Source organism: Mercenaria mercenaria, unplaced genomic scaffold, assembly GCF_021730395.1.
Source record: "Mercenaria mercenaria strain notata unplaced genomic scaffold, MADL_Memer_1 contig_2128, whole genome shotgun sequence".
Taxonomy (NCBI): Eukaryota; Metazoa; Mollusca; class Bivalvia; order Venerida; family Veneridae; genus Mercenaria; species Mercenaria mercenaria.
Genome location: NW_026460167.1, coordinates 41194 through 62164, shown reverse-complemented (window position 1 = coordinate 62164; position 20971 = coordinate 41194). Strand labels below are relative to the sequence as shown.

Sequence of the window (20971 nt, the reverse complement as noted above, 5' to 3'; positions counted from 1 at the left end):
GATCGGCTGAAAACGGTTTGAAAAGTAATGAGTACATATCATATCAACTTTTCTTGGGTTATAAATAGTACGATAATAAAAATAGATCGAAGTAGGCGCTTGGAAAACTAATATCAACCAGATTAGGTCTAAAAATAGACGGCTATATTTCCAATTTCAATCGTCCAATTAAATGAGAATGCAATAGTAATAACGAGACTGACTATACATCTATTCATATAATAAAACAATTATTGACTTTTTCATAGGTTGATATCGGGATTTATCAACCCTCAAAAAGTTATATTCACCTCGCCTTCGACTCGGTTAATATAACTTTTTTTGGGTTGATAAATCCTGTTATCAACCTATGAAAAAGTTGATAATTGTATAATATTAAACATAATTGAAAATAGCTATTGGGAGTTTAAACTGTTTTAACCACATTTCCAATGTTTGGTCATAGATTTGCCAAAAACTATTGCTCCTGCATGCAGTCCATAAAGTTCTAAGTGTGAGCATGCCTTCAACTCTTCTGCACTATATTATAGTCTAGCTAGACCCCTTATTCTTCATAAAATGTTGGGTTTCTGTAAACGCTTTTTTGTCATGTATGATGTTGGTATAGTTAAACCCCTCATAACCGGAACTTCTGAATACTGGAAACCCCACCATACGGAACAAGTTTTGCAGTCCCAAAGTTTGCCATGTTATTACATTAGAAAAATACCCACTCTATTCCTGAAACTGAATTATTTTCCCAGACCGAACCTCTATTTAATTAACAAAAATTGACGTTTGAGAAACAGACAGTTTTGAAGGCAGTCAGAATTTTGGCACTTGTCTTTATCATAATTACCAGAATTTACACTATTTGGTAGCATATGTCCATAAAATTTTTAATGGTGTTGTTACATTCAGTAACTAAACAAGATGTTGCTTGGTAATCATATGATATTTTATGAAATGTAGCACATGTTCCAACAACAAAGCATTCTAAACCAGAAACTCTCTAAACTGAACTTTTACACCAGTCCAGAGGCTGTTTGGTTTAGAGGGGTTCAGCTGTATCTAGCTAACATGCGTTTAATATACTTGCAATGCTCATGAATTTTGTTGTATACTGGTAGTTGTCCATAACTGCATTCTCCCAACCTGTACGGGAACTTTTATTGCATTGCACTACTTCTGATACTTTTGATTTCAGATGGGACTTGTGTTAATCATTGCAAGGATGGATTTGAAAGAGATGCTCCTGACTTCATTTGCAAACAGAAGTAAGTGAATATTCATATTTATGTCACTTAAGTTATTGCCTGTGTCCTTCACCTGTCGTCAACAGTTGACTGTTAATGGTCTGGAGGTCACAATATTTGCCCAATCTTAATGAAACATGGTCAGAATGTAACTTTCAAGAAAACCTCAAACCAGTTTGTTTTCTGACTCATCTAGGGTCAAACGCCATACAGCATAGCGAAGCTTTATTAATCCCCCGCCACAAGTGGTTTGGGAGGGGGCACGGTGGGGGCTGGTGTTAAAGGAATGGAGTCTGTTCTTCCATCCGTAACAATTGTGTCCGCTCCATATAACTTAAACCCCTTGAAGGATTTTCATGAAACTTGGGCCAAATGATCACCTCATCAAGAAGATTTGCAGAACTCAAGAGTGTCAGCCATGTCACCTCAAGGTCAAGGTCACAACTCAGGGTCAAAGGTTTGACCCTTACATTTTGTGTCTGCTCTTTATCTCCTAAACCCTTGAAGGATTTTCGTGGAACTAAGGTCAAATGATCACCTCATCAAGGCGATGTGCAGAGCTCATGAGTCAGCCATGTTGGCTCAAGGTCAAAGTCACAACTCCAGGTCAAAGGTTTGACCCTTACATTTTGTGTCTGCTCTTTATCTCCTAAACCCTTGAAGGATTTTCGTGGAACTAAGGTCAAATGATCACCTCATCAAGGCGATGTGCAGAGCTCATGAGTCAGCAATGTTGGCTCAAGGCCAAGGTCACAACTCGAGGTCAAAGGTTCAAAATGAGCCTTCCAATTTGTGTCTGCTCTGTATCTCCTAAACCCCTTAAAGGATTTTCATGAAACTTGGGTCAAATGATCACCTCATCAAGACAATGTGCAGAACTCAGGAGTCAGCCATGTCGACTCAAGGTCAAGGTCTCAACTCAAGGTCAAATGTTTGAGCCTTCCATTTTGTGTCTGCTCTATATCTCCTAAACCCTTGAAGGATTTTCATGAAACTAAGGTCAAATAATCACCTCATCAAGACGATGTGCAGAGCTCATGAGTCAGCAATGTTGGCTCAAGGCCAAGGTCACAACTCGAGGTCAAAGGTTCAAAATGAGCCTTCCATTTTGTGTCTGCTCTGTATCTCCTAAACCCCTTAAAGGATTTTCATGAAACTTGGGTCAAATGATCACCTCATCAAGACAATGTGCAGAACTCAGGAGTCAGCCATGTCGACTCAAAGTTAAGGTCACAGCTCAAGTTCAAATGTTTGAGCCTTCCATTTTGTGTCTGCTCTGTATCTCCTAAACCCCTGGAAGGATTTTCATGAAACTTGGGCCCAATGATCACCTCATCAAGACAATGTGCAAAACTTAGGAGTCAGCCATGTCGACTCAAGGTCAAGGTCACAGCTCAAGTTCAAATGTTTTAGCCTTCCATTTTGTGTCTGCTCTGTATCTCCTAAACCCCTGGAAGGATTTTCATGAAACTTGGGTCAAATGATCTTCTCATCAAGACAATGTGCAGAACTCAAGAGTGTCAGCCATGTCACCTCAAGGTCAAGGTCACAACTCAGGGTCAAAGGTATGAGCCTTCCATTTTTGTCCGCTCTGAATCTCCTAAACCCCTTGAAGGATTTTAATATGACCTGACTGTAATATTCCCCTTATCAAAACGATGTGCAGAACTCAAAATTCACCCATGCTACCTCAAGGTCAAGATCACAACTCAAATGTTCGAGCCTTTAATACCCTGTCCCCTCCTTTTCTGCTAACCCACTTGAAGGATTTTCTTGAAACTTTGGTCAAATGTTCACCTTATTGAGATAGTTTGCAAAACCCATGAGGCCATACCAAATTGATTAATAGTTCTTCGGAAAATTTAAAAATATATATTGGAGCGAGCGAGCGAAATTTTTTTTTTTTTCAATTTTGATTTTTTCAGATGCGGGTAGATTTTACATGGAGCGAGTGGGTATTTTTTTTTTTTTCCTGCTTGGACCCTTAAAGGAGGCATAACCAGTTATGATTATACATGAAGTTAACATTTCTTTAAGAATAACACAGAAATCAAACATTTACAGTGTGACTACCACAGTAGATAGCTTTTCTATATGTTTTAAAGACTACATGAATGGTTTTGCAAATAAATTCTTGCCAAAACTCACTGAATCAGTTTGTTTTTATTATGTCTCCCACCACACAGTGGAGACATACCCTTTATCAAAAGCATCTCTAGTTTTGTATTTATAATTACTAAGGGATGAGTGTCTTATTTTTAATTTTGATTGTTCTACATTAATCTGAAGGCGTGCCCATTTAACGGCAGAGGATGAGGAATATTTAAGACAAAACGGGCACCCAAGTGGAATAACATGTCTCCTGAAACCCAGTTAGATGGCTTCGACACATGAGCAACTTTGTGCCCCTAGTGAAACTCCAAACGGTAGAGTTGAGGGGAAAGTAATAAATCACTTGACCAATGAGACCAAACGGAGTTGGGCACACAAATGCTTCGACATTGCTTGAATCCCATTGGAATAATTTCTTAACAGATCAGGCTAGCTTAAGTTTTTGTGGTAGAGGTTCATTTCAGTCAAAAATGATAACAGACGGACAAAAAATGATCCCAATATGGCCACTCTTAAAAGTGTTATTTGTTGTGCTTTGATTGACCAAGAAATTTTGAGCTGGGAAGGTCTGTTTTTAGCTCACCTGTCACATAGTGACAAGGTGAGCTTTTGTGATCACCCTTCGTCCGTGCGTGCGTGCATCCGTCTGTCCGTCAACAATTTCTTGTCTGCTTGATAGTGGTTTCATTATTGATTTTATTATCCCCCGACGAAAGTTGGAGGGATATAGTTTTGGCGTTGTCCATCCTTCCGTCCGTCTTTCTGTCCGTCCGGAGCCATATCTAGGAAATGGTTGGGAATATTTATTTAAAACTTCATATACATGTTCACCACTATGAGTTCTTGCGGCCCATCAAGTTTCAGTCAGATTGCCCAAGTAACAACAGAGTTATGGCCCTTAGAAGTTTCTAGTGTTAACTATATAGGGTACTATAATAAAATATGGCAATTTCTGCATCATAACTTTTGATATATTTGACCTAGAACTATGAAACTTAAACAGAATTTAGATGACCATAATGTGGTTGTGTACACACAATTTCGTTCGGATTTATTTGTAAATTAAGAGTTATTGCCCTTTAATTGTATAAAAATCCACATATTTGTACATAACAAACTTACCATTTGGTAGAATTTCATTAAATTTCTTTCATTCTTTTCCATGAACATTTATTGTAAACATGTGAAGTTGTGTACCCACACCTGGTCACCCAGATACCTTGATCACACCCCTCCCCCTCACAATCCCACCACCCCCCCCCCCCCCCAAAAAAAAACAACAAAAAACATTATTCCTTATTTTAGATTTTTTTCAAACAAACTTCATATACATGTTCACTACTATGAGGTTATGGGGCCCATCAAGTTCCAGACAGATTGCCCAAGTAACACCAGAGTTATGGCCCTTAGAAGTTTCTAGTTTTAACTATATAGGGTACTATAGATCTATAGATATGGCAATTTCTGCATGATAACTTTTGATATATCTGACCTTGAACTATGAAACTTTAACAGAATTTAGAGCACTATAATGTGGTTGTGCACACATAATTTTGTACGGATTTCTTTTGTAACTTCAGAGTTATTGCCCTTTAATTTTCTAAAAATCCACATATTTGTACATAACAAACTTACCGTTTGGCAGAATTTCATTAAATTTCTTTCATTCTTTTCTGTGAACATTTATTATAAACATGTGAGGTTGCGCACCCACACCTGAACACCCACTTGCCTTGGTCCCCCTCCCAATACCCCCTCCTGCCCGCCCCCCTTCCCCCCCCCCCAAAAAAAAAAATAATTTTTTTTTCATTTCTTATTTTAGATTTTTAGCTCACCTGTCACATAGTGACAAGGTGAGCTTTTGTGATCACGCAGCGTCCGTCGTCTGTCGTCCGTGCGTAAACTTTTCCTTGTGACATCTCTAGAGGTCACATTTTTTGTGGGATGAAAGTTGGCCAGAATGTTCATCTTGATGATATCTAGGTCAAGTTCGAAACTGGGTCGTGTGCCATCAAAAACTAGGTCAGTAGGTCTAAAAATAGAAAAACCTTGTGACCTCTCTAGAGGCCATATATTTCACAAGATCTTCATGAAAATTGGTCAGAACGTTGAACTTGATGATATCTAGGTCAAGTTCGAAACTGGGTCACGTGCCATCAAAAACGAGGTCAGTAGGTCAAATAATAGAAAAACCTTGTGACCTCTCTAAAGGCCATATTTTTCATGGGATCTGTATGAAAGTTGGTCTGAATGTTCATCTTGATGATATCTAGGACAAGTTCGAAACTGGGTCAGGTGCGATCAAAAACTAGGTCAGTAGATCTAAAAATAGAAAAACCTTGTGACCTCTCTAGAGGCCATATATTTCACAAGATCTTCATGAAAATTGGTCAGAATGTTCACCTTGATGATATCTAGATCGAATTCGAAACTGGGTCACGTGCCTTCAAAAACTAGGTCAGTAGGTCTAAAAATAGAAAAACCTTGTGACCTCTCTAGAGGCCATATATTTCACAAGATCTTCATGAAAATTGGTCAGAACGTACAACTTGATGATATCTTCTAGGTCAAGTTTGAAACTGGGTCACGTGTTGTCAAAAACTAGGTCAGTAGGTCAAATAATAGAAAAACCTTGTGACCTCTCTAAAGGCCATATTTTTCATGGGATCTGTATGAAAGTTGGTCTGAATGTTTATCTTGATGATATCTAGGTCAAGTTCGAAAGTGGGTCACGTGCCATCAAAAACTAGGTCAGTAGGTCTAAAAATAGAAAAACCTTGTGACATCTATAGAGGCCATAGATTTCACAAGATCTTCATGAAAATTGATCAGAATGTTCATCTTGATGATATCTAGGTCAAGTTCGAAAGTGGGTCACGTGCCATCAAAACTAGGTCAGTAGGTCAAATAATAGAAAAACCTTGTGACCTTTTTAAAGGCCATATTTTTTATGGGATCTGTATGAAAGTTGGTCTGAATGTTCATCTTGATGATATCTAGGTCAAGTTCGAAACAGGGTCATGTGCGGTCAAAAACTAGGTCAGTAGGTCTAAAAATAGAAAAACCTTGTGACATCTCTAGAGGCCATATTTGTGAATGGATCTTCATGAAAATTGGTCAGAATGTTCATCTTGATGATATCTAGGTCAAGTTCGAAAGTGGGTCACGTGCCTTCAAAAAGTAAGTCAGTAGGTCAGATAATGAAAAAACGTTGTGACCTCTCTAGAGGCCATATTTTTCATGGGATCTGTATGAAAGTTGGTCTGAATGTTTATCAACTTGGTCATGTGGGAAGAGGTGAGCGATTCAGGACCATCATGGTCCTCTTGTTTTCAAACCTTCCATGATTATTTATCAACATGCAAGTTGTACCATTCCCCCACCTCACTCCTCCACCCAGTCATGCCCACCACTGATCATGCATCCTCTGCCCCCCCCCCCCCCAAACTTCACCCTTTTTTTTAACCAGATTTTCAACGAAAACCTGAGTTATTAGATTGGGGTATGTCGTTGGGCGGATGGGCGGGCGGCGGCGGCGTCAAACTGGTGTTTCCGGTCAATAACTTTTGTTTCAGTAAAGATATTTGAATAAAACTTGGTATGTATGTAGCTTATATCAAGACAAAGGCTGGGATTGATTTTGGAGTTTCTGGGGCAAGGTCAAGGTCACTGTTACTTAAAATAGAAAAAGGGTTTCCGGTCAATAACTTAACTTAGGAATGAGCTATCATGATGAAACTTGGTATATAGAAAACTTATATAAAGTTGTAGCTTGGGATTGATTTTGGGGTTTCTGGGATCAAGGTCAAGGTCATTGTTACTAAAAATAGGGTTAGGGTTAGGGTTGTGCTTTAAAGTGGTGCACTGTGATTCAGTATACTTTTTTATTCTTATGAAAAGTGTTGAAAACCTGGTTTCGTGGCATTGCCGCGTTTCTTGTTTTCATTTTTAATTTTCCATCAAAATTTATAATCAACATGTGAAATTTTGTATCCTCTCCCATTCCCCCGTTCCCCCGCACCCCAACCCCCTAAAAAAATAAATATATACATAATTATATATATTTCCATTCCTTTTTTAGCTCACCTGTCACATAGTGACAAGGTGAGCTTTTGTGATCACCCTTTATCAGTCGTCCGTCGTGTGTCCGTCCGTCCGTCAACAATTTCTTGTCTGCACGATAGTGGTTTCATTTATGATTTTATTTTAACCAAACTTGCACACAGCTTGTATCACCATCAGGTCACAGTTCTTTTCTTGAACTGGCCAGATCCCATAATGGGTTCCAGAGTTACGGCCCCTGAAAGGGCCAAAATAAGCTATTTTGACCTTGTCTGCACAATAGCAGCTTCATTTATGATTTTATTTTAACCAAACTTGCACACAACTTGTATCACCATAAGATCTTAGTTCCTTTCTTGAACTGGCCAGATTCCATTATGGGTTCCAGAGTTAATGCCCCTGAAAGGGCCAAAATTAGCTATTTTGACCTTGTCTGCACAATAGCAGCTTCATTTATGATTTTATTTTAACCAAACTTGCACACAACTTGTATCACCATAAGATCACGGTTCCTTTCTTGAACTGGCCAGATTCCATTATGGGTTCCAGAGTTAATGCCCCTGAAAGGGCCAGAATTAGCTATTTTGACATTGTCTGCACTGAATAGCAGTTTCATTTATGATTTGATTTTAACCAAACTTGCACACAACTTGTGTTACCATAAGATCTTGGTTCCTTTCTTGAACTGGGGAGATTTCATTATGGATTCCAGAGTTATGGCCCCTGAAAGGGCCAGAATGAGCTATTTTGACCTTGTCTGCACAATAGCAGCTTCATTTATGATTTGAATTTAATCAGACTTGCACAAAACTTGTGTCACCATAAGATCTCGGTTCCTTTCTTGAACCGGCTTTTGCAGCCATATAGAGACTTCATTTATGGTTTTATTTGATACAAACTTCCAAAATACCTTCAACAACAAGAAATCTTGGATTCCATGACAAATCAGATCCAATCATAGGTTCCAGAGTTATTTTATATCTGATTACCTCCCCTGATTGTAATCAAAATGGATTTATATCAGTAAGTACTTACAGGACTTATTTGAAATTTCATTATTGTTATTAGTTGGACTGAGACAACCTATAGATAACTATGGACTGATTTTATGTCAAATTACCTCCCTATATTTCAAATTAAAATGGTTATATCTCCATAAATAATGAAGATACTGATCTGAAATTTCATTTATGTCAACAGATTTATTTGGCAGATCCTTCTTTTGTCCACTTACAATATTTATTTTTTATGCCCCCGAAGGGAGGCATATAGTTTTTGAACCGTCTGTCTGTCTGTCGGTCTGTCCGCAATTTTCGTGTCCGGTCCATATCTTTGTCATCGATGGATGGATTTTCAAATAACTTGGCATGAATGTGTACCACAGTAAGACGACGTGCTTTGCGCAAGACCCAGGTCCGTAGCTCAAAGGTCAAGGTCACACTTAGACGTTAAAGGATAGTGCATTGATGGGTGTGTCCGGTCCATATCTTTGTCATCGATGGATGGATTTTCAAATAACTTGGCATGAATGTGTACCACAGTAAGACGACGTGCAGTGCGCAAGACCCAGGTCCGTAGCTCAAAGGTCAAGGTCACACTTAGATGTTAAAGGATAGTGCATTGATGGGCGTGTCCGGTCCATATCTTTGTCATCGATGGATGGATTTTCAAATAACTTGGCATGAATGTGTACCACAGTAAGACGACGTGTCACACGCAAGACCCAGGTCCGTAGCTCAAAGGTCAAGGTCACACTTAGACGTTAAAGATCATTTTTCATGATAGTGCATTGATGGGCATGTCCGGTCCATATCTTTGTCATTCATGCATGGATTTTAAAATAACTATGCATGAATGTGTGACACAGTAAGACGATGTGTCGCGCGCAAGACCCAGCTCTGTAGGTCAAAGGTCCTAAACTCTAACATCGGCCATAACTATTCATTCAAAGTGCCATCGGGGGCATGTGTCATCCTACGGAGACAGCTCTTGTTTTAATTACTTCCCTTTTACGTTACTATAGATAGCTTATTTTTAGTAACTTTTTTATTATTGGCCGTAGGGAAAACACAAGACCAGTTTTCTGTGGTACAACATGGATGATACCTCAAATTTTTAGGTGTATTTTAACATATCTATACCTTGTAAGATTTTTTTTCTTTTTGGTTAAATTTCTTCCCTTTGTTGTTCCTGTCCTTTGGACTTAGATATTTTTTCTGAGGACCTTCTTGTCCTCAAGTGCAGTGATAACAGGTGAGCGATATAGGGCTATCATGGCCATCTTGTTTTTTTTTTTTGAAATGTTCAAACCTTCAACATGTTAAGTTGTGACTGCACAAACCTTGCCCTCAGCCATGTTCAAGATATCTTACCTGTGTTCTCTTAAGGACATTCTGTTCTTTTAAGTTCAAATGTACATGTGAAACAGCAACACCTGGTGCCAAACCACTCAAAGACAATATTTTATTCCAGTTAAACTTCAAGCTCACATTTCAATTAACTGCATTAATTTTAATTTTAAAAGCTAAGCTTATTACAGTAAACATACCCCATTCAAAATAAATTCTTTAGTTAGGATCAAAGTATCATACATTTATTATGTACTCTTTAATTAAACATTTGTTTTCTGTTAAATTGATTTTGACTAATGAAATTATTTGCTTCTTATTAACATCCTTAACTTCTTGCCGGATATATTTTTTTGCCATTCCTCACCACAAACCCTTTCCGTGGGGGATACCAATTCATCGAATTTGCTTGTTTTAACCAAACTTGCACACAACTTGTATCACCATAAGATCTCGGTTCCTTTCTTGAACTGGCCAGATTCCATTATGGGTTCCAGAGTTATGGCCCCTGAAAGGGCCAGAATTAGCTATTTTGACCTTGTCTGCACAATAGCAGCTTCATTTATGATTTGAATTTAATCAGACTTGCACAAAACTTATGTCACCATAAGATCTTTGTTCCTTTCTTGAACCGGCCAGATCCCATAATGGGGTCCAGAGTTATGGCCCCTGAATGGGCCAAAATTAGCTATTTTGACCTTGTCTGTACAGTAGCAGCTTCATTTATAATTTGACTTTAACCAAACTTGCACACAACTTGTATCACCACAAGATCTTGCTTCCTTTCTTGAACTGGCCAGATTCCATCTTGGGTTCAAGAGTTATGGCCCCTTAAAGGTCCAAAATTGGCTATTTTGGCTTTTGCAGCCATATAGAGACTTCATTTATGGTTTTATTTGATACAAACTTCCAAAATACCTTCAACAACAAGAAATCTTGGATTCCATGACAAATCAGATCCAATCATAGGTTCCGGAGTTATTTTATATCTGATTACCTCCCCTGATTGTAATCAAAATGGATTTATATCAGTAAGTACTTATAGGACTTATTTGAAATTTCATTATTGTTATTAGTTGGACTGAGACAATCAGGGTAGATAACTATGGACTGATTTTATGTCAAATTACCTCCCTTTATTTCAAATTAAAATTGTTATATCTCCATAACTAATGAAGATACTGTTTCATTTATGTCAACAGATTTATTTGGCAGATCCTCTTTTGTCCACTTACAATATTTTTTTTTTTAATTACTTCCCTTTTACGTTACTATAAATAGCTTATTTTTAGTAACTTTTTTTATTATTGGCCATAGGGAAAACACGAGACCAGTTTTCTGTGGTACAATATGGATGGTACCTCCACTTTTTAGGTGTATTTTAACATATCTATACCTTGTAAGATTTTTTCTTCTTTTTGGTTAAATTTCTTCCCTTTGTTGTTCCTGTCCTTTGGACTTAGATATTTTTTCTGAGGACCTTCTTGTCCTCAAGTGCAATGATAACAGGTGAGCGATATAGGGCCATCATGGCCCTCTTGTTTGATACAAACTTCCAAAATATCTTCAACAACAATAAATCTTGGATTCCATGACAAATCAGATCCAGTGGTAGGTTCCAGAGTTATTTTATATCTGATTACCTCCCCTGATTGTAATCAAAATGGATTTATATCAGTAAGTCCTTATAGGACTTATTTGAAATTTCATTATTGTTATTAGTTGGACTGAGACAATCAGGGTAGATAACTATAGACTGATTTTATGTCAGATTACCTCCCTTTATTATCCCCCGACGAAAGTCGGAGGGATATAGTTTTGGCGTTGTCCGTCCTTCCGTCCGTCTTTCCGTCCGTCCGTCCGTCCTTCTGTCTTTCCGTCCGTCCGTCCGGAGCCATATCTAGGAAATGGTTGGGAATATTTATTTAAAACTTCATATACATGTTCACCACAATGAGTTCTTGCGGCCCGTCAAGTTTCAGTCAGATTGCCCAAGTAACACCAGAGTTATGGCCCTTAGAAGTTTCTAGTGTTAACTATATAGGGTACTATAAATATGGCAATTTCTGCATCATAACTTTTGATATATTTGACCTAGAACTATGAAACTTAAACAGAATTTAGATCACCATAATGTGGTTGTGTACACACGATTTCATTTGGATTTATTTGTAAATTAAGAGTTATTGCCCTTTAATTGTATAAAAATCCACATATTTGTACATAACAAACTTACCATTTGGTAGAATTTCATTAAATTTCTTTCATTCTTTTCCATGAACATTTATTGTAAACATGTGAAGTTGTGTACCCACACCTGGTCACCCCCTTACCTTGATCACACACCGACACCCCTATCCCCCCCCCCCCCCCCCCCCCCCCCCCCCCCCTCAACAAAAAAAAAAAAAAAAAAAAAAAATCATTCCTTATTTTAGATTTTTTTCAAACAAACTTCATATACATGTCCACCACTATGAGGTTATGGGGCCCATCATGTTTCAGACAGATTGCCCAAGTAACACCAGAGTTACGGCCCTTAGAAGTTTCTAGTGTTAACTATATAGGGTATTATAGATATGCCAATTTCTGCATCATAACTTTTGATATATTTGACCTAGAACTATGAAACTTTAACAGAATTTAGAGCACTATAATGTGGTTGTGCACAGACAATTTTGTACGGATTTCTTTTTGTAACTTCAGAGTTATTGCCCTTTAATTGTCTAAAAATCCACATATTTGCACATAACAAACTTACCATTTGGCAGAATTTCATTAAATTTCTTTCATTCTTTTCTGTGAACATTTATTATAAACACGTGAAGTTGCGCACCCACACCTGGTCACCCACTTGCCTTGGTCACACCCAACCCCCCTCCCCCTCCCCCCCCCCCCCCACTCCCAATTTTTTTTTTTTTTTTCATTTCTTATTTTATATTTTTTTCAAACCTTCCAAGTTGTACCATTCCCCCACTTCACTTCTCCACCCAGTCATGCCCACCACTGATCATGCATCCTCTGCCCCCCCCCCCCCCCCCCCTCCAACTTCACCCTTTTACCTTTTTTTTTTTTTTTTTCATTTTTAATTTTCAATCAATATTTATAATCAACATGTGAAATTTTGTTTCCTCTCCCGTTCCCCTGCACCCCCACCCCCTAAAAAAATAAGTATATACATATATCTATATATAGATATATATATTTCCATTCCTTTTTTTTTTTTTAAATGTTCAAACCTTCAACATGTTAAGTTGTGACTGCACAAACCTTGCCCTCAGCATGTTCAAGATATCTTACCTGTGTTCTCTTAAGGACATCTGATCTTTTAAGTTCAAATGTAAATGTAAAACAGCAACACCTGGTGCCAAACCACTCAAAGACAATATTTCATTCCAGTTAAACTTCAAGCTCACATTTCAATTAACTGCATTTAATTTTAAAAGCTAAGCTTATTACAGTAAGCATATCCCATTCAAAATAAATTCTTTAGTCAGGATCAAAGTATCATACATTTATTATGTACTCTTTAATTAAACATTTGTTTTCTGTTAAATTGATTTTGACTAATGAAATCATTTGCTTCTTATTAACATCCTTAACTTTTTGCCGGATATATATTTTCGCCATTCCTCACCACAAACCCTTTCGGCGGGGGATACCAATTCATCGAATTTGCTTGTTTCAAATTAGAATGGGTATATCTCCGTAACTAATGAAATTACTGATCTGAAATTTCATTTATGCCAACATATTTATTTGGCAGATCCTTCTTTTGTTTACTTACAATATTTTTTTTTAATTACTTCCCTTTTACGTTACTATAAATAGGTTATTTTTTTGTAACTTTTTTATTATTGGCCATAGGGAAAATCCGAGACCACTTTTCTGTGGTACAACATGGATGGTACCTCAAATTTTTAGGTGTTTTTTGACATATCTATACCTTGTAAGATTTTTTTTCTTATTTTTGGTTAAATTTCTTCCCTTTGTTGTTCCTGTCCTTTGGATTTAGATATTTTTAGCTCACCTGTCACATAGTGACAAGGTGAGCTTTTGTGATCACCCTTCGTCAGTCGTGTGTCCGTGCGTCCGTCAACAATTTCTTGTCTGCACGATAGGGGTTTCATTTATGATTTTATTTTAACCAAACTTGCACACAACTTGTATCACCATAAGATCACGGTTCCTTTCTTGAACTAACCAGATTCCATTATGGGTTCCAGAGTTATGGCCCCTGAAAGGGCCAAAATTAGCTATTTTGACCTTGTCTGCACAATAGCAGCTTTATTTATGATTTGATTTTTACCAAACTGGCACACAACTTGTATCACCATAAGATCTTAGTTCCTTTCTTGAACTGGCCAGATTCCATAATGGGTTCCAGAGTTATGGCCCCTGAAAGGGCCAAAATTAGCTATTTTGACCTTGTCTGCACAATAGCAGCTTCATTTATGATTTGAATTTAATCAAACTTGCACAAAACTTGTGTCACCATAAGATCTCGGTTCCTTTCTTGAACCGGCCAGATCCCATAATGGGTTCCAGAGTTATGGCCCCTGAAAGGGCCAAAATTAGCTATTTTGACCTTGTCTGCACAATAGCAGCTTCATTTATGATTTGATTTTAACCAAACTTGCACACAACTTGTATCACCACAAGATCTTGCTTCCTTTCTTCAACTGGCCAGATTCCATCATGGATTCTAGAGTTATGGCCCCTTGAAGGTCCAAAATTGGCTATTTTGGCTTTTGCAGCCATATAGAGACTTCATTTATGGTTTTATTTGATACAAACTTCCAAAATACCTTCAACAACAAGAAATCTTGGATTCCATGACAAATCAGATCCAATCATAGGTTCCGGAGTTATTTTATATCTGATTACCTCCCCTGATTGTAATCAAAATGGATTTATATCAGTAAGTACTTATAGGACTTATTTGAAATTTCATTATTGTTATTAGTTGGACTGAGACAATCAGGGTAGATAACTATGGACTGATTTTATGTCAAATTACCTCCCTTTATTTCAAATTAAAATGGTTATATCTCCATAACTAATGAAGATACTGTTTCATTTATGTCAACAGATTTATTTGGCAGATCCTCTTTTGTCCACTTACAATATTTTTTTTTTTTAATTACTTCCCTTTTACGTTACTATAAATAGCTTATTTTTAGTAACTTTTTTTATTATTGGCCATAGGGAAAACACGAGACCAGTTTTCTGTGGTACAATATGGATGGTACCTCCACTTTTTAGGTGTATTTTAACATATCTATACCTTGTAAGATTTTTTCTTCTTTTTGGTTAAATTTCTTCCCTTTGTTGTTCCTGTCCTTTGGACTTAGATATTTTTTCTGAGGACCTTCTTGTCCTCAAGTGCAATGATAACAGGTGAGCGATATAGGGCCATCATGGCCCTCTTGTTTCTGAGGACCTTCTTGTTTTCAAGTGCAATGATAACAGGTGAGCGATATAGGGCCATCATGGCCCTCTTGTTTCAGTTTCTTTCTTTCAATCAATTCACAGCCAGTTAATTTACAAACACGGAAAATTGGGGTTACAATACAACAGATATTATCTTTATATCTACACTACTTATTTGAAAAGCTAAACATTTTTTTAAATTGAATATATGCATTTTGGTAGAATATCTGACTGCCGTACTAAAGAAGTTACGTTCAAAATGATTTGGGCCCCAACACAATTAAATTAAATTATTATGTCTCCCACCACACAGTGGTGTGGGAGACATATTGATTTACTCCAGTCTGTGTGTGTGTGTGTCTGTCTGTGTGTCTGTCACAAAGCTTGTCCGCACTCTAAGTCGAACATTTCTCATCCGATTTTCACCAAACTTGAACAAAATGTGTTTGACCATAAGACCTCGGCCAAGTTCGATAACTAGCCAAATCGGTCCAGGCGTCTTGGAGTTATGGCCCTTGAATTACCAAAAATTGGCCTTTTTACTCTTGTCCGCACTCTAATTCAAATATTTCTCGTCCGATCTTCACCAAACTTGAACAAAATGTGTTTAACTATAAGACCTCGGCCGAGTTCAATAACTAGCCATATCGGTCCAGGCATTTTGGAGTTACGGCCCTTGAATTATCGAAAAATCGGCCTTTTTACTTTTGTTCACACTCTAAGTCAAACATTTCTCATCCGATCTTCACCAAACTTCAATAAAATGTGTTTGACCATGAGACCTCGGCCAGGTTTGATAACTAGCCAAATCAATCTAGGCATTTTGGAGTTATGGCCCTTGAATTACCGAAAAATCCGCCTTTATACAATTTTCCGCTCTCTAAATCGAACATTTCTCATCCGATCTTCACCAAACTTGAACAAAATGTGTTTGGCCATAAGACCTTAGCCAAGTTCGATAACTAGCCAAATCCGCCCAGGCACTTCTGATTTATGGCCCTTGAATTACTGATTGGATCCACGCATCCAGACCATCTTATTGGATCAACTCGTCTAAACCATCTAGAGAAACTAGACATTTTTCATAGGGGCAGTTGTGGGAGACATGCGCTTTTCTCAAAAGCATCTCTAGTTTCCCTTTGTTGTTACTATAAATAACTTATATGATAACTTTTTTATAATTGGCCAAAACAATTCAATATGAAAACAACTGTGGGTTTTTATATATGCACATTTTAATCCAAGTGTGTTGTTATAACATATTGTATATATAGTACAATATTGTTTATACATCATTGATAGATATCAGTTTATTATGAACCGCCTCAGTAGCCTAGTGGTAGAGCGTCCGCTTCGAGTGCGGGAGATCGTGGGTTCGATCCCCGGCCGCGTCATACCAAAGACTTAAAGAAATGGTACTAGCAGCTTCCTCGCTTGGCGCTCAGCATTAAGGGGATAGTGCTAGGATTGGTCAGCCCGGTGTCAGTATAATGTGACTGGGTGGGGTACCATGCCACGTGTCTATGGCATGATATTCCAGTGAGGCAGCACTATAAAGTTGGGCATTGTGCTCACTGCTACAAGTAGACACCGTCGTTTATATGACTGAAAAATTGTTGAAAAAGACGTTAAACCCACACACACACACACACACACACACACACACACACACACAGTTCATTATGTTATACTGCAGTAGAGAAAATTAGGTGCCTTCCAGTAGGGACTTTGTATTGCATGGCAATACTTCATTCACTGGTTTATGACTTTTAATCATTATAAACTATTACATTTGTTTTGGTACTATTATTTGAGATGTTCAAAAACAAAGAAATGAATAGCTTATATAGTGTGACCACCCCTAAGAAAACCATTCATACTAGTTTTTTTTTTGTTGTTTTTTTTTTCAATGCAAACTCTCAAGCTTATTATCTACTCTGCTGTTATAGTTTCATAATGATGCACTCTTTAATAATAATTAAAAATATCAAAATATATAATTATTTGAAAAAAAAAATGTGCTCCAGTATTATAGATCATTAAATTCTGGATATTTTAATACCCATTGTGTGGTGTCAAATAATAACAGAACAATTTACTTATATTTGACAATTTTTTCTCACAATTTGGACTTAGAAATTTTCAGTCAACAAAAGATAACAAACCAGTACAAAAATTTTCTAAGTTTTCACTTCTATGTGGTTGTGAAAGAAAAGTGAAGAGATCCATATAACTGACAGAATGATACATACTAGAAAACATATATGTGGCATATAAGTGGCTTATATGTTAAAATTGGGATGATATATAATTGACTTATACATATAACTGACTTAGACTAGACTTTATGTGATTTATATGTGGCTTATATGTAGCATTTACTTCACTTATAAGTCAGGAATAAGTTGCATATAAGTGACATATATGTTAGTGTATGTCAATTTGGTATGGGAATTTTTGGCTGAATTTAACTATTATTTATTTCTTGAATGCCAAATTCCTCGAGTTCTGAACAGTATTTGGATAATTTTTCATTTGACTCTTTATCTTCCAGAAACTTCCTAATGTTATCTACTAATAAAGAAAATCAGACACAGACAAGATTTTTTCAGGAAATGTCAATTTTCTCTGCGATTCTAGCTTTTGTTAAAATCCCAGCATCAACAGCATTTATTATCTCAGCCCTGTGTGGCTGCAGAATATGTAAAGCACCTTTGAACGTGTTTATCATGAAAAGGGCGCTATATAAATCTGGTATAATAATAATAATAATATAATTTTCATGAACAGGTGTACAAATGAAAGTGATTATCGCTCAACTGCTAAAGACATTATTACTTGAACTCGATTGTAATGAATAAAATAACTGCATAGATAGTGTTAATCTCTTGATTATGTATTTATCGATTACAGGTGATAATCACTTCGATTAAATATCAGCATTGTACAGATTCAAACTGTTAAAAAATCAAGCGTAGCAGGGGCGAAATGGCCGCCAACTTCTAAAATTAGTTTGTATCAAAAATGGAAACTTATAACATTTTAGCTCATTGGGACTTCCAAAATGTGTTCGTATATCCCGAAAATTCGTATGGAGAGAGTTTACTATTACCAAAAGAAGTTTACAAAGAAAATACTGTAAAATCATTTAATTTCGTAGGCACAAATTTTCGTGGTTTTGGTCAAATGGCAATTTCTTGGGGATATGAATTCGTGGATTTCAACTTTTTACCATATAATGAATGGGAATTTTACTTGTTCGTTGGGATTAAATTTCGTGGATTGACTCAACCACAAAATCCACGAAAATTAGTCCCCCACAAATATTAATGATTTCACAGTAGAAGGACTCGGCTGGGGAATCCGGACTTTGTTCCTTATAGAGGAAAATTGGTATCAAGCGAGTTCATATTATGTGGACTCGACTGTATTTACTTAAAATTTCAATTTAAAGTTTTTCGCTCTGTCTTAGATTTGATTCAGTTTAAACAGTTGTTTATCTTATTAGTCACATGATATGACACATGGTGCATTACTCATGCAGAAATGTTCCATGAATTATGTCCATTTTACTCTAAATTTGTGTTTTGATGCACTTTTGCACCCTTTCTCAGTTATTACTAACTACATATACTTTTGACTCAGACTTAAACTATTTCCACTATTTTCATCCATATTGGAGTCATTAACCTTTATAGCCTGCTAAATTTCTTAAATGGACCGTTCCATCATTCAATTTGGGCAATATCATTTATTATTCTAAGAATTGTTAACTGAAAATTTACCGACTGAGTAGCAACCAGTGCAGACCAAGATCAGCCTGCACACAGAATTTTATGATGGAACTGTAAATTTTATAAATGTGTTTTAACTGAAGAACTTGAAAGAAAGAAAACAAACTTCTCAAGGATCTGAATTTTACAAACTGTTAAATACTTTAAAGCTATGAATATTGACATCATACTTAAAGAATTTCCAACGTTAAATTGATTTATATTATGCAAAATAACATCATAAATTTACAGAAAATCCAGCTACTTATTTGATGGTTAACCCTTACCATACTGAATATGATTGATTCTGCCTTTGCAACCAGTGTAGATCATGATCAGCCTGCACATATTTGCAGTCTGATCATGATCTGCACTGTTTGCTATTTAGTCAGTATCGTTTTGGTAAGCACCCCTTTTAACAGTTAATGGTACTGTCCAAATTGGAAGATGGACAAGTTCATTATAGAAATTTAGCAGGGTAAGGGTTAAACAGTAATTTCAAAAATTTCTCTACATAAAATCAGCAAGTTGAAAAGGTAAACCCATTTAGAAAATAACTCATTTGTATACTCCTGAAGACAACCATAAGTACTAGTTAAGTTGTAATTTATGTTTTTTTGTTTTCTTTTTCAGGATAGACAATTCATCCACCTTAGTGCCAAGTATTTCATCATCCACCTTAGTGCCAAGTATTTCATCATCCACCTTAGTGCCAAGTATTTCAGGAATCTCACCGTCCAAACATATCACCACTGCCACACAACCATCCACAACTGCTCAACAACATGGTTAGTTTAAATTCTATTGTTTGATATTTTTCACCTGATCATTCACTTTACTAATTGACCAATCACATTTTGGGGGATGTAAAAAGAAGTACTCTCATGTGGCCTACATCTGCTCCCAACTAGACTGTTGTTCAACTGTTTGGCACCCTGGCAAAGGTCTTAACTAGGAAAAGTCAAAAGATGAACTAGATCTGCAGCATGCTTAGTATGTCTATTACAGCTAAGACTACACATGCAGTGTTTCCCAGGCCAAGTGTTAAAGGTTAATGACTTTGAATCACTTGCCCCTCACCGATTTGGGTTTAAGTCTTACTTTGGGTGTTGAATATTTCATGTGAGGAAGCCATCCAGCTGGCTTACGGAAGGTCGGTGGTTCTACCCAGGTGCCCGCTCTTGATGAAATAATGCACGGAGAGGCACCTGGGGTCTTCCTCCACCATCTAAGCTGGAAAGCCGTCATATGACCTATAATTGTGTCAGTGCGACATTAAGCCCAACAAAAAAAACCAAAAAAAAAACCCTAAACTGACAAACCCTAGAATAATGCCATAACCAAACCTCTGCTTATATTTTACAAAGTCAAATGTAACCATATCATCTAAGTAGAGATGCTCTGATGATTCATTATAATCAAAAATGTCCAGAGGTGGCGACAGTCGATTATGATTTTGAATAACTTATTAACCATTCAAGGTATTAACCTCAAACTTGGCATGTAGGTAGGTTGTGATGGGAAGATGTGCAGAGAACATGAACCTGATCTCTAGGTTTAAGGCCAAGGTCACGATTTTAGCTCAAATGTCAAATCTGTCTGTCATATTTTGTGTCGAAGCATAACTTAACCATTCAAGGTATTGACTTCAAACTTGGGATGTAGGTAGGTGGTGGTTGAGGTCAAATCTACCCATTATTTTTCTTGTTCAGTGCATAACTTAAAACATATTAAAGATATTTACTTGAAACTTGTAATATAGGCAGGTGGTGATGAGGCGATGTGCAGACTGCAAGAATTTTTATTGTGGACTTAGAATGTTTTTTTTTTGTGAGGATGATCGTTTCTGTTAAATAACTTTAGTTTGGGTCAAGATATTGAAATGAAACTTCTTCTAATTGGCTGAAATGTTTGAGTCATTCAGGCAATGTGTCAACAAATAATGGTCTTGACATTGTTGTCTTTTGGGCTTCAGCATTCTAGTAAAATAATTTCACAGACATTTTCCTTG

General features: G+C 36.9%; 1 long non-coding RNA gene across 1 annotated transcript in view; it reads left to right on the top strand.

Moving 5' to 3' along the window:
- The first annotated feature begins 1186 nt into the window (after nucleotides 1-1186).
- LOC128552192 (uncharacterized) overlaps nucleotides 1187-20971 on the top strand; it is a 53705-nt gene continuing 33920 nt past the window's right edge. Inside the window, exons 1-2 of the long non-coding RNA XR_008369002.1 lie at nucleotides 1187-1256; nucleotides 19594-19748. This is a non-coding gene — a long non-coding RNA (uncharacterized LOC128552192). The remainder of the gene's footprint in view (nucleotides 1257-19593; nucleotides 19749-20971) is intronic.